This window comes from Gossypium arboreum, chromosome 3 (genome assembly GCF_025698485.1).
Source record: "Gossypium arboreum isolate Shixiya-1 chromosome 3, ASM2569848v2, whole genome shotgun sequence".
NCBI lineage: Eukaryota > Viridiplantae > Streptophyta > Magnoliopsida > Malvales > Malvaceae > Gossypium > Gossypium arboreum.
In genome coordinates this window covers 115707283-115717788 of record NC_069072.1, presented here as the reverse complement: position 1 = coordinate 115717788, position 10506 = coordinate 115707283, and positions in this window count along the sequence as shown.

Genomic DNA, 10506 nt, shown 5'->3' with positions numbered 1-10506 from the left:
ACCAGCTACTTTGTACAAGCCATTAAAGTTGGCTAATATTGTTCAAGACATATATTATACGATGCACTATCAAATTGGATGACATATTTATATCTCGATTATGTTTAATGGTATGTGTTATGTTCTGGTAATACCTTGTATCCTGCGGCGCATGATAGAAGGTAAGGGGTGTTACATTTAGTGGTATCGAGCTATGGTTTAGTCGGTTCTCGGACTAATAAAGTGTGTGTAAAAGTCTAGCTATACATGCCATAAAAATATTGTGATAGTGTGGTGACTCCTGATTATTCTAAACTGTGTTTTGTTTTAATATAGTAATGGATCCTGAAGGAACTGCGGCTGATGATGCTGCTAGTAATGCGTTGGCTCCCGCACAAGGGACCGCGCCTGTGGAAAGTAGACCTGAGACATTGAGACAAGGAGATGAGGCTCGGGATGCCTTTCTCCAAATGATGAACAATTGGTATACTGAATTTATTCGAGCAAATCCAAATGCTCAACCTCCTCCACCCCCTCCTATACCTCAGACGATTCCTTTAGCTGCTCAAGGTATAGATTTGGTAAGAATGAACAAGCCTCCGATTGACAAGATTCAAAAATAAGGGGCCGAAGAGTTTAGAGCAAAGGTCGATGATGATCCCGAGAAAGCGGAATTCGGCTTGAAAATTCTACCGTGTATTTGATGAGCTCTCATGTACACCGAGGAATGCTTAAAGTGTGTCAGATCACTTTTGAGAGATTCGACTTACCACCGGTGGAAGACTTTGGTTGCAGTGGTGCCAAAAGAAAAGTTACTTGGGATTTCTTCCAGAAGAATCTAGAAAGAAATACATAAGTCAGCGATTTATTGATCAAAAACGGAAGGAGTTCCTTGAATTGAAGCGGGGAAAATGTCGTAGCGTAGTATGAACGCGAATTTGTAAGACTCAAGCAAGTATGCCCGGGAATGTGTGTCCACCGAGGCCATTATGTGTAGAAGATTTGAAGATGGGCTGAATGAGGACATTAAAGTGCTTGTAGGAATTTTGGAGTTGAAAGAATTTGTAGTATTGGTTGATCGAGCTCTTAAAGTCGAAGAATTGAACAAAGAACGAAGAAAAGTCGCTATTGAGGCCCGAGATGTCGAAAAAGACAGATAAGCAAGCCATTTCAATCTCAACCAAAGAGGTCCAAAGAGACAAACCCTCGAATGACAGTTTCAATTGGGGATTCACACAGAGATCGTGGTAGAGCATATTCGGGGTCTAAAGCTCAAGCTACTTCGGTGGCAAGTTTGGGTAATGTGCGACCTAGAAAGCCCGAGTGTAAACAATGTGGCGAGCAACATTATGGTGAGTGTTGGGGACCGAGCGAGCTTGTTTCAAAGTGTTCTCGCGAGCATTTTATTAGAGATTGTCCGGAGAAAGTTAAAGAAGAAAGATTTCAGAGTACTAGACAGAATACCACCGCTAGTGTAACACCCCATACCCGAGACCTTTGCCGGAGTCGAACACGAGGTGTTAACGGACTTAATTCATTAATTAAACAGCTCATACAATTCATTTTAAAATTTCTAGACAAGCTGGCTAACTGCATCACAGTCGCTTTAAAAATCATATCTCGAGTTACGAAACTCGAAATCCAATTCCGTAAATTTTTCCTAAAACTAGACTCATATATATATCTACTAATTTTTTTCTAGAATTTTTGGTTGGGCCAATTAGTACAGTTTATTAGTTAAAGTCTCCCCTGTTTCAGGGTTCAACTACTCTGACCTCTGTGTATTTCGAATCAGATATCTCCCTGTACAGAGCTTCAATGACTATTCCGTTTATCTCTAATAAAACTAGACTCAATAAGGAATCTGTACATATAAAGCATGACTTCTAATTATCTTTGTAAAATTTATGGTGAATTTCCAAATTCATAACAGGGGATCCAGAAATCGCTCTGGCCCTGTTTCACAAAAATTTAAACATCTCATAAAATATAGCTCATATACCTGTTTTGCTTATTCCATATGAAAATAGACTCATCAAGCTTCGATTCCATAACTTATTCATTATTTAATTCCATTTCTACTATTTTTAGTGATTTTTCAAACTCACGTCACTGCTGCTGTCTGAATCTATTTTATGGTAAATTTTACCTATTTCATGGTTTCCATGGATTAGCTAGCAATTTGACATACATAATACCAAATATGATCATGATTAGCCATTCCAATGGCTAATCATTACCAAGCATTTCTATTTCCATACCACTCAATAACCATATCATAAGACCATATATATAAAATGATTATAATGCTATACATGCCATACTCAAAATATACAAGCCATTATGCCAAGATGGTATACGGATAGTGTGGCGTGCCTCCGACCGCTTCCGATTTCGAGCTGGCTTGTCAACACTACAAGGAATGAAAAGGAGGAGTAAGCATAAATGCTTAGTAAGCTCACATGCAAATAGCAAGTAACATAACCATATAAGCAAACATAAAACATCATTTGCATAATCATCACCAAGACATTCATATCACCTTTTCATTTATCATCTTACCATATTGTTGTTATATCGAGTTTTCAACCCGAGGGTTAAGTACATACTTGTTCAAAGTATCCATTTCATAACACTTACCAATACGTCCCTTTCATCTTGAGTATTCCTCCATTTGAGTAGAACTTTACCCGTTGAACACATCGGAATATAATTTGGATACATGGATAACTTGCACATAAGTGCCATATATGCAATCAAGCAATCATGTAACCCGCCCATAAGCGAACTCGGACTCAACTCAACGAGCTCGGGCGTTCGCATCCATAAGTGAACTCGGACTCAACTCAACGAGTTCGGATGCCTAGTTACATCTCACGAACTCGGACTCAACTCAACGAGTTCGGACGCTCGCATCCATAAGTGAACTCGGACTCAACTCAACGAGTTCGGATGCCCAAATATCCCAGTGACATGTCACTTGTATCCTAATCCATTCACGAGGTTCAACGGACCTTTTCCCAATCATGTGTCTCAACCATATTCTACGGAATGCCGATATCGATACTCGGTAGTATTTCACATTTTCCAAGTATATCACATAATTTGACATATTATCAAACAATTATCACAAGTATAATATTTCATAATAATTATCATATCATTTAAAAACATTAAAACATTTAAAATAATAACTATGTTACCAACATTTACATATGAACTTACCTCGATGCGAAAATGGCTATTTTACCATTTCGTCCACAACTTGGTATTTTCCCCATTTTAGCCCAATTTCAGTTTTCCTTGCTCTATCATTTAAAATATAGTCTAATTAGGACTCACATTATTCAAATTGACCCAAAATCATATTTTGGAAAAATTACAATTTTGCCCTAAACTTTTGCATATTTACACTTTTGCCCCAAAGCTCGTAAATTAAAATTCAGCCTATTTTCTTATGTTTTATGACATGCTGATCATTTTTCCTTCTATGGCAACATCAAATTCTCACTCTAACATGTACTTATGACTATTAGGTATTTTTACCGATTAAGCCCTTTGCTCGTTTTCACTTAAAACCGAGTAGCACAAGTTGTCTAACATAATTTAAAACCTCATATTCTATCATAAAACACCAAATTACACAAATTTCACCTATGGGTATTTTTCCAAATATAAACCCTAGGTTAAATTATTGCTAGCATAAGCTAAATCGAGCTACCGAGACTCCAAAAACGTAAAAATCATTAAAAACGAGGCTAGAACGGACTTACAATCGAGCTTGGAAGCTTGAAAAACCCTAGCCATGGTTTTTCCTTGCTATATTCGGCCATGGGGTTGAAGATGAGCAAAATTGGCTTTTAATTTTGTATTTTAATTCATTTTACCCTAAATGACCAAAATGCCCTTACTACTAAACTTTCCAAAATTCCATCCATGTCCAATTTTGTCCATAGATTTAGAAATTGGTAAAATTACTCTTTAAGGACCTCTAATTAATAATCTAATTCAATTTTATGCAAAATACTTCTAGAACACAAGTTTTGCAATTTATTCAATTTAGTCCCAAATTTCAAATTAAGCACTTTATGCATAAAATTTCTTCACGAAATTTTCACACAATCATGCAATCATATCATAGACCTTAAAATAATCATAAAATAATTATTTATATCTCGGATTTTGTGGTCACGAAACCACTATTCGACTAGGCCCAAAATCGGGATATTACGACTAGTAGAGGTAGACTACTGAGAAATCTTGGAGGTGGGACTTGTAGTAAAAGCGTGATGAAAGATTTAACGGCAAGATCGAAGCTAGAGCACTTGCTAGAGCTTATGCTATATCGTGCGAGAAGATGCATCATCTCCGATGTCATTCTTGGTACATTTCTCTCTATGATACTATTGTTATTGCATTAATTGATCCGGGTCCACTCATTCCTATATTTGCATGAATTTAGTATCCAATAAAAAGTTGCTGTTGAATTTACTAAGTTTACGATTAAAGTGTCGAACCCTTAGGCCAATATGTGCTAGTTGACAAGGTTTGCAAGAATTGCCCATTAATGATTCAAGGTCACTGTTTTCCGACCAACTTGATGTTGTTACCATTTGGTGAGTTTGACGTTATCTTGGGAATGGGTGGTTAACATTGTATGATGCTAAGGTAGATTGTAAACAAAAGACACTAGAGTTGAAATGTGAAAATGGAGAAATTCGTGGGTTGAAACAGATGAATCAAATAAATTGCCTATGGTGATTTCGCACATGTCCGCGTAAATACATGAGAAAAGGTGTGAAGCTTATCCGCTTATGTAATGAATATTGAGTTGCCTCAACTGAAATTTGAATCGATCGATAGTCTGTGAGTTTCGGATGTATTTCGGAGGAATTGCCCGAGTTGCCTCCGACGAGAGAGATAGATTTTGCCATTGATTTGTTGCTCGGCATCGCATCAATCTCGATTGCTCCATATAGAATGGCTCATTGAATTAAAAGAATTGAAGGCTCGATTGCAGGGAGTTAACGGACAAGGGATTTGTGAGACCGAAGTTTCTCTCCTGGGTGCTCTGTATTATTCATAAAGAAGAAGGATGGTTCAATGAGACTTTGCATTGATTACCGTCGACTTAATAAGGTGACTATAAAGAACAAGTACCCATTGCCGAGGATTGATGATTTATTCGATCGGTTAAAGGGGCCCAGTGTTTTCAAAGATTGATTTGAGGTCCGGTTACTACCATTTGAGAGTTAAGGAGTCGATGTGCGAAAACCGCCTTTAGGACAAGGTATGGACATTATGAGTTTCTTGTGATGCCTTTTGGCTTAACAAATGCTCCGACTATATTTATGGACTTAATGAATCGGATCTTAGGCCATATTTGGATAAGTTTGTAGTAGTGTTTATAGATGACATTTTAATTTATTCTCGAGATGAGTCGAACATGCCGAACACTTGAGAACTATATTGCGATCTTGAGAGAAAAGAAACTGTTTGCCAAGTTTAGTAAAAGTGAGTTCGGCCGTGAAGTCGGATTTTGGGTCATATAGTCTCGGTGATGGTATTGGTGGATCCAAGCAAGATTTCTGCGATCGTTGATTGGAAACCGCCAAGAATGTATCCGAGGTTAGAAGCTTTTTAGGCTTAGCGGGTATTATAGACGTTTTGTTGAAGGATTTTCGATGATTGCCTCTCCTATGACTAAGTTGTTGCAAAAGAATGTTAAGTTTGAATGGATGATAAATGTCAACAAAGTTTTGAAAAGTTGAAAGCACGATTGATTTGAAGCACCAATTTTAGTACAATTTGAGTCGGAAAGGAGTTCGTAATTTATAGTGATGCATCATTGATGGGCCTTGGATGTGTGTTGATACAAGAGGGTAAAGTGGTAGCTTATGCTTGAGGCAGTTAAAACCGCATGAGAAGAACTATCCTACACATGATTTGGAACCGGCATTGTTGTTTTTGCCTTGAAGATTTGGCGACATTATTTGTACGGTGAAAATGCGAATTTTAGTGATCACAAAAGTTTGAAGTATTTGATGAATCAAAGGATCTGAATCTGCGACAATGAAGATGGCTTGAATTATTAAAGGATTATGATCTAGTGATTGATTATCATCAGGAAAGGCAAATGTAGTTCTTGACGGCTTGAGCGAAAATTTCTTTTTACTTTGAGAGCCATGAACAGGGGTTAGCATTGTCGATGATGGGTCAATCTTAGCAGAGATGAGAGCTAAACCGTTATTTCTCCAGTTGATTTGTGATGCTCAAAAGAATGATAGTGAGTTGCGATCAAGAGAACTCAATGCGAATCGAGTTACGACTCGATTTTCGAGTTGGACCGGATGACTATTTGATGTTTCAAACAGGATATGTGTTGAAAAACGATAAATTGATTCAAAAATATTACATGAGGCGCACAATGGTCATTTATCGGTTCATCTGGTAGCACAAAATGTATAATGATTTAAAGAAGTCAGTATTGGTGGCGGTATGAAAAGGACATTTCTGAATTTGTAACCAAGTGTTTGATCATCAACAAGTAAAAGTTGAACATCAAGTGCCTTGAGATTACTTCAACCGGTAATGGTGCTCGAGTGGAAATGGGACAAGATTACCATGGATTTTGTAACCGGTTTGCCTTTAACTCCTAAAAAGAAGAATCTTTGTTTGGGTAGTGGTTGATAGATTAACAAAGTCAGCCCACTTTATACCAAGACGCACCGATTACTCACTTGATAAATTAGCGAATTATATATTGCTGAAATTGTGAAGTTGCACGGAGTACCTATGTCTATAATATCGATAGAGATCCAAGATTTACCTCGAGATTTTGGAAAAAGTTACAAGAAGCTTTGGGTACAAATTTGAACTTTAGTACCGCATTTCATCCACAAACAGATGGTCAAGCGGAAAGAGTAATCCGGTACTCGAAGATATGCTTAGATCTTTGTGTTTTAGAATTTGGAGGTAGTTGGGAGAAATATCTATCTTTGATTGAGTTTGCCTACAATAATGATTATCAATCAAGTATACAAATGGCACCGTCTGAAGCCTTGTATGGTCGTAAGTGTCGGACTCCTTTATATTGGACCGAGCTTAGTGAGAAGCAGATTCATGGAGTTGATCTAGTTAAAGAAACCGAAGAGAAAATAAAAGTAATTGGGATTGCTTGAAAGTCGCTTCAGATCGACAAAAGTCATATCTGATTTAAAATAAAAGAGATTGAATTTCGTGGGTGATAAAGTGTTCTTGAAGGTGTCACCATGGAAAAGACTCGAGATTTAGTCGAAAAGGCAAGTTGAGTCCGCGTTTTATTGGGCGCACGAGATTCTTGAGAGAATTGGACGATGGCATATCGGTTGGCCTTACTGGCAGAGAGTTAGAAAGAATTCATAATGTGTTTCATGTATCAATGTTGCGACGTTATCGTTCGATCCTTCACATGTGATTTCCCAAGAAATTGAGGTTCGATCGGATATGACCTATGAGGAGGAACCAATAAAGATTTTGGCTCGAGAGGTTAAACAGTTAAGAAATAAAAGTATAGCTTTAGTGAAAGTATTGTGGCACAAACATGGGATAGAAGAGGCTACGAGGAACACGAGGAAACTATGAGGAAACAGTACCCAAACCTCTTTACGGTAAGATTTTTGGACGAAAATCTCAAAAGGGGGAGAATTGTGACAACCGAATTAGGGCCTAATCGGAATAGTGGTTTCGTGACCACAAATCCGAGATAGAAATAATTGTTTTATAATTATTTTGGGGTTTATGATATGATTGCATGATTGTGTGAAAATTTCGTGATGAAATTCTATGCCTAAAGTGCTTAAATTGAAAGTAGGGACTAAATCGAATAAGTTGCAAAATTTGCATCCCGAAAGTTTTAGTATGAAATTGTTTTGGAATATTAATTAGGAGGTCTTAAATAGCAATTTGACCAATTTTAAGTTCATGGACAAAATTAGGACATGGAAGGAATTTTTGAAAGTTTAGTAAGGAGGGCATTTTAGTCATTTGGATATTAAATGAAATAAAATGGGAAAAATAACACAAAATTGATCATCATCCTCCTTAGTTCTTTGCGAATTCTCCTCTCTCCATAGCTAGGGTTTCTTCAATTTTCAAGCTCCATAATCAAGAAAGACGTGGAATTGATCTCGAGCAGGGAAGGAAAAAGTTTTGGACTAAATTGCAAAATTTCCACATTTTGCACCAAAGTAAGTTTGTATGTAAATATTACAATAATTTCATGTACATTCTTATATTTCACCTATTATATAAATATACTAGGCGATGTTAAAATATAAATCGACTATTGGAAGAATGGAAATAAATATAGAGAGAGAGAGATCCGGTTGAACATTCGGAGAGATCGAATGAAATAGAGGGCGTAGCTAGGTCACATGTATGATGCTGAGTGCACATCATGTGTACAAGAAAGCTACGAGACACCCAGTAGTAGCTAGGTCACATGTGTGATACGAGATGTATCCCATGTAGGCAAGAGAGCTACGTGAAAGATAAATGTAGCTAGGTCGCATGCGTGATTCCAAGTGAAGGACACCATGTAGACAAGAGAGCTACTGAGACAAATCGGTTAGGTCGCATGAGTGGTACTAAGTGTTCACCATGTGTACAAGAGAGCCGAACTAAACGAAGTATGATGGTGGGGTGTGTCTTTGAAACCATTAAATATCGAGGATTGATCCGAATTGTTCAACGGGATGGTTTTGTGGTGATATTGTGGTTTGGACCTACACATATGGTGAATGAAATGTGGTGAAAATGATTTGTGGTATATACATATATAAGATAAAATGAGGTTAGCATAAAGAATGTGTGAAAGAGTGAAATTAGCATTAAAACTGTTTTTAGATGGTAGCGTGGACGTGATTTTGAAAAATCACCAAAAATAGGAGTAATATAATTAGAAGTTGAATGAGATGTGAAATTAAATTTTAATGAGTCTACTTTCATATAAAAGAAACAGAGCAAGTAAAGGAATTCTATATTTTGAGATATTTACAATTGTATGTGACTTGCTCGGGATGAATACGTGATCCCCTGTTTCAACTTTGAAAAATCATTAAAAATTGTACAAAGCAAATTAAGAAATATAGTTTACATGCCTAAATTCCTTATTAAGACTAGTTTTAAATTAAACAGATCAGGGTTGTTTGAATTGTGTCTTGAGAGAAATTCAATTAAGTAGTGAGCAGAGGTCGATCGGTCAAGTCAGGTAACAGGGAAACTTTAACTAATAAACTGTACTAATTGGCTGAACCAAAATTATAGAAAAAATTAGCAAAAATCTTTATGAGTCTAGATTCAGGAAATTTTACGGATTTGAATTTCGAGTTTTGTAACTCGAGTTATGATTTATTTAGTGAATATGACGCAGCAGAGACAGCTTAATCAAAGTGGAATGAATAGTGAAGTTAAAGTAGATATACTTGAATTGTTGTGTAAACATGTTAGATTCTTTAATTAGTATTTACATACTTACTTACTAAGCTATAAGCTTACTTTGTTTCTCTCTTTTGTCTTATAGTGTCCTTGGCTTGCTCGGGAGTTAAGGATCGTGAAGATCTACCCGCACTATCATACTTTAGGGTATTTGAACTAAACGTTTTGAATTATGGCATGTATAGTAGGCTTAATCATTTTGTTACGTGTCATATTTGTCTAGGTTTAAAATATTAGTTACTGATACTCGACCAGCTACTTTGTACAAGCCATTAAAGTTGGCTAATATTGTTCAAGACATATATTATACGATGCACTATCAAATTGGATGACATATTTATATCTCGATTATGTTTAATGGTATGTGTTATGTTCTGGTAATACCTTGTATCCTGTTCCGGCGACGGTAACGGGTAAGGGGTGTTACAATGGGAGTCTAGTTTTAGGGAAAATTAGAATATCTTAATTTGGAGTTCCATAGCTCCAGATATAAATAATTTAGTAACTATGACTCGAGAAAACAGCTTGACCAGAACATAAGTAAATGTGTAATTATGATTGTATTACCTTGAGAAGCATGTTGACATATTGCTTATTATTTTCATATGGACTTACTAAGTTATAAAGCTTACTCCCTCCTTTCCATTTATTTACTGTTTTCAAGTTATCTTGGGGTTGGAGAACGTCGGAGGCAGCATTACACTATCAAATTATCAATTTGGGGTGCTAATAAACCTTAAGTGTTTTCAAGAGAGTGGCGTGTATAGAGGCTTAGCCTTTTAATGTATGTGTTTCATGATTTGGCCAAATGTATTAGCTTATAATAATTCAACTGTATATAGCCATGAAATGTGGCTTATATTGATTATTAGGTTGTAACCCTATTATATGTGCATGAACAACTTAAGAGTTTCATGTGATGTGAGTTGTGACTTGATGTGGTGTGTAATGTCTTAGACAAGCTTGTTATTCTATGCATGTGAAATATATTTGTATGTTATAAAGTTATGAGTTAGCCTTGAATATGAATGTTTGATTATTAAGTTGAAA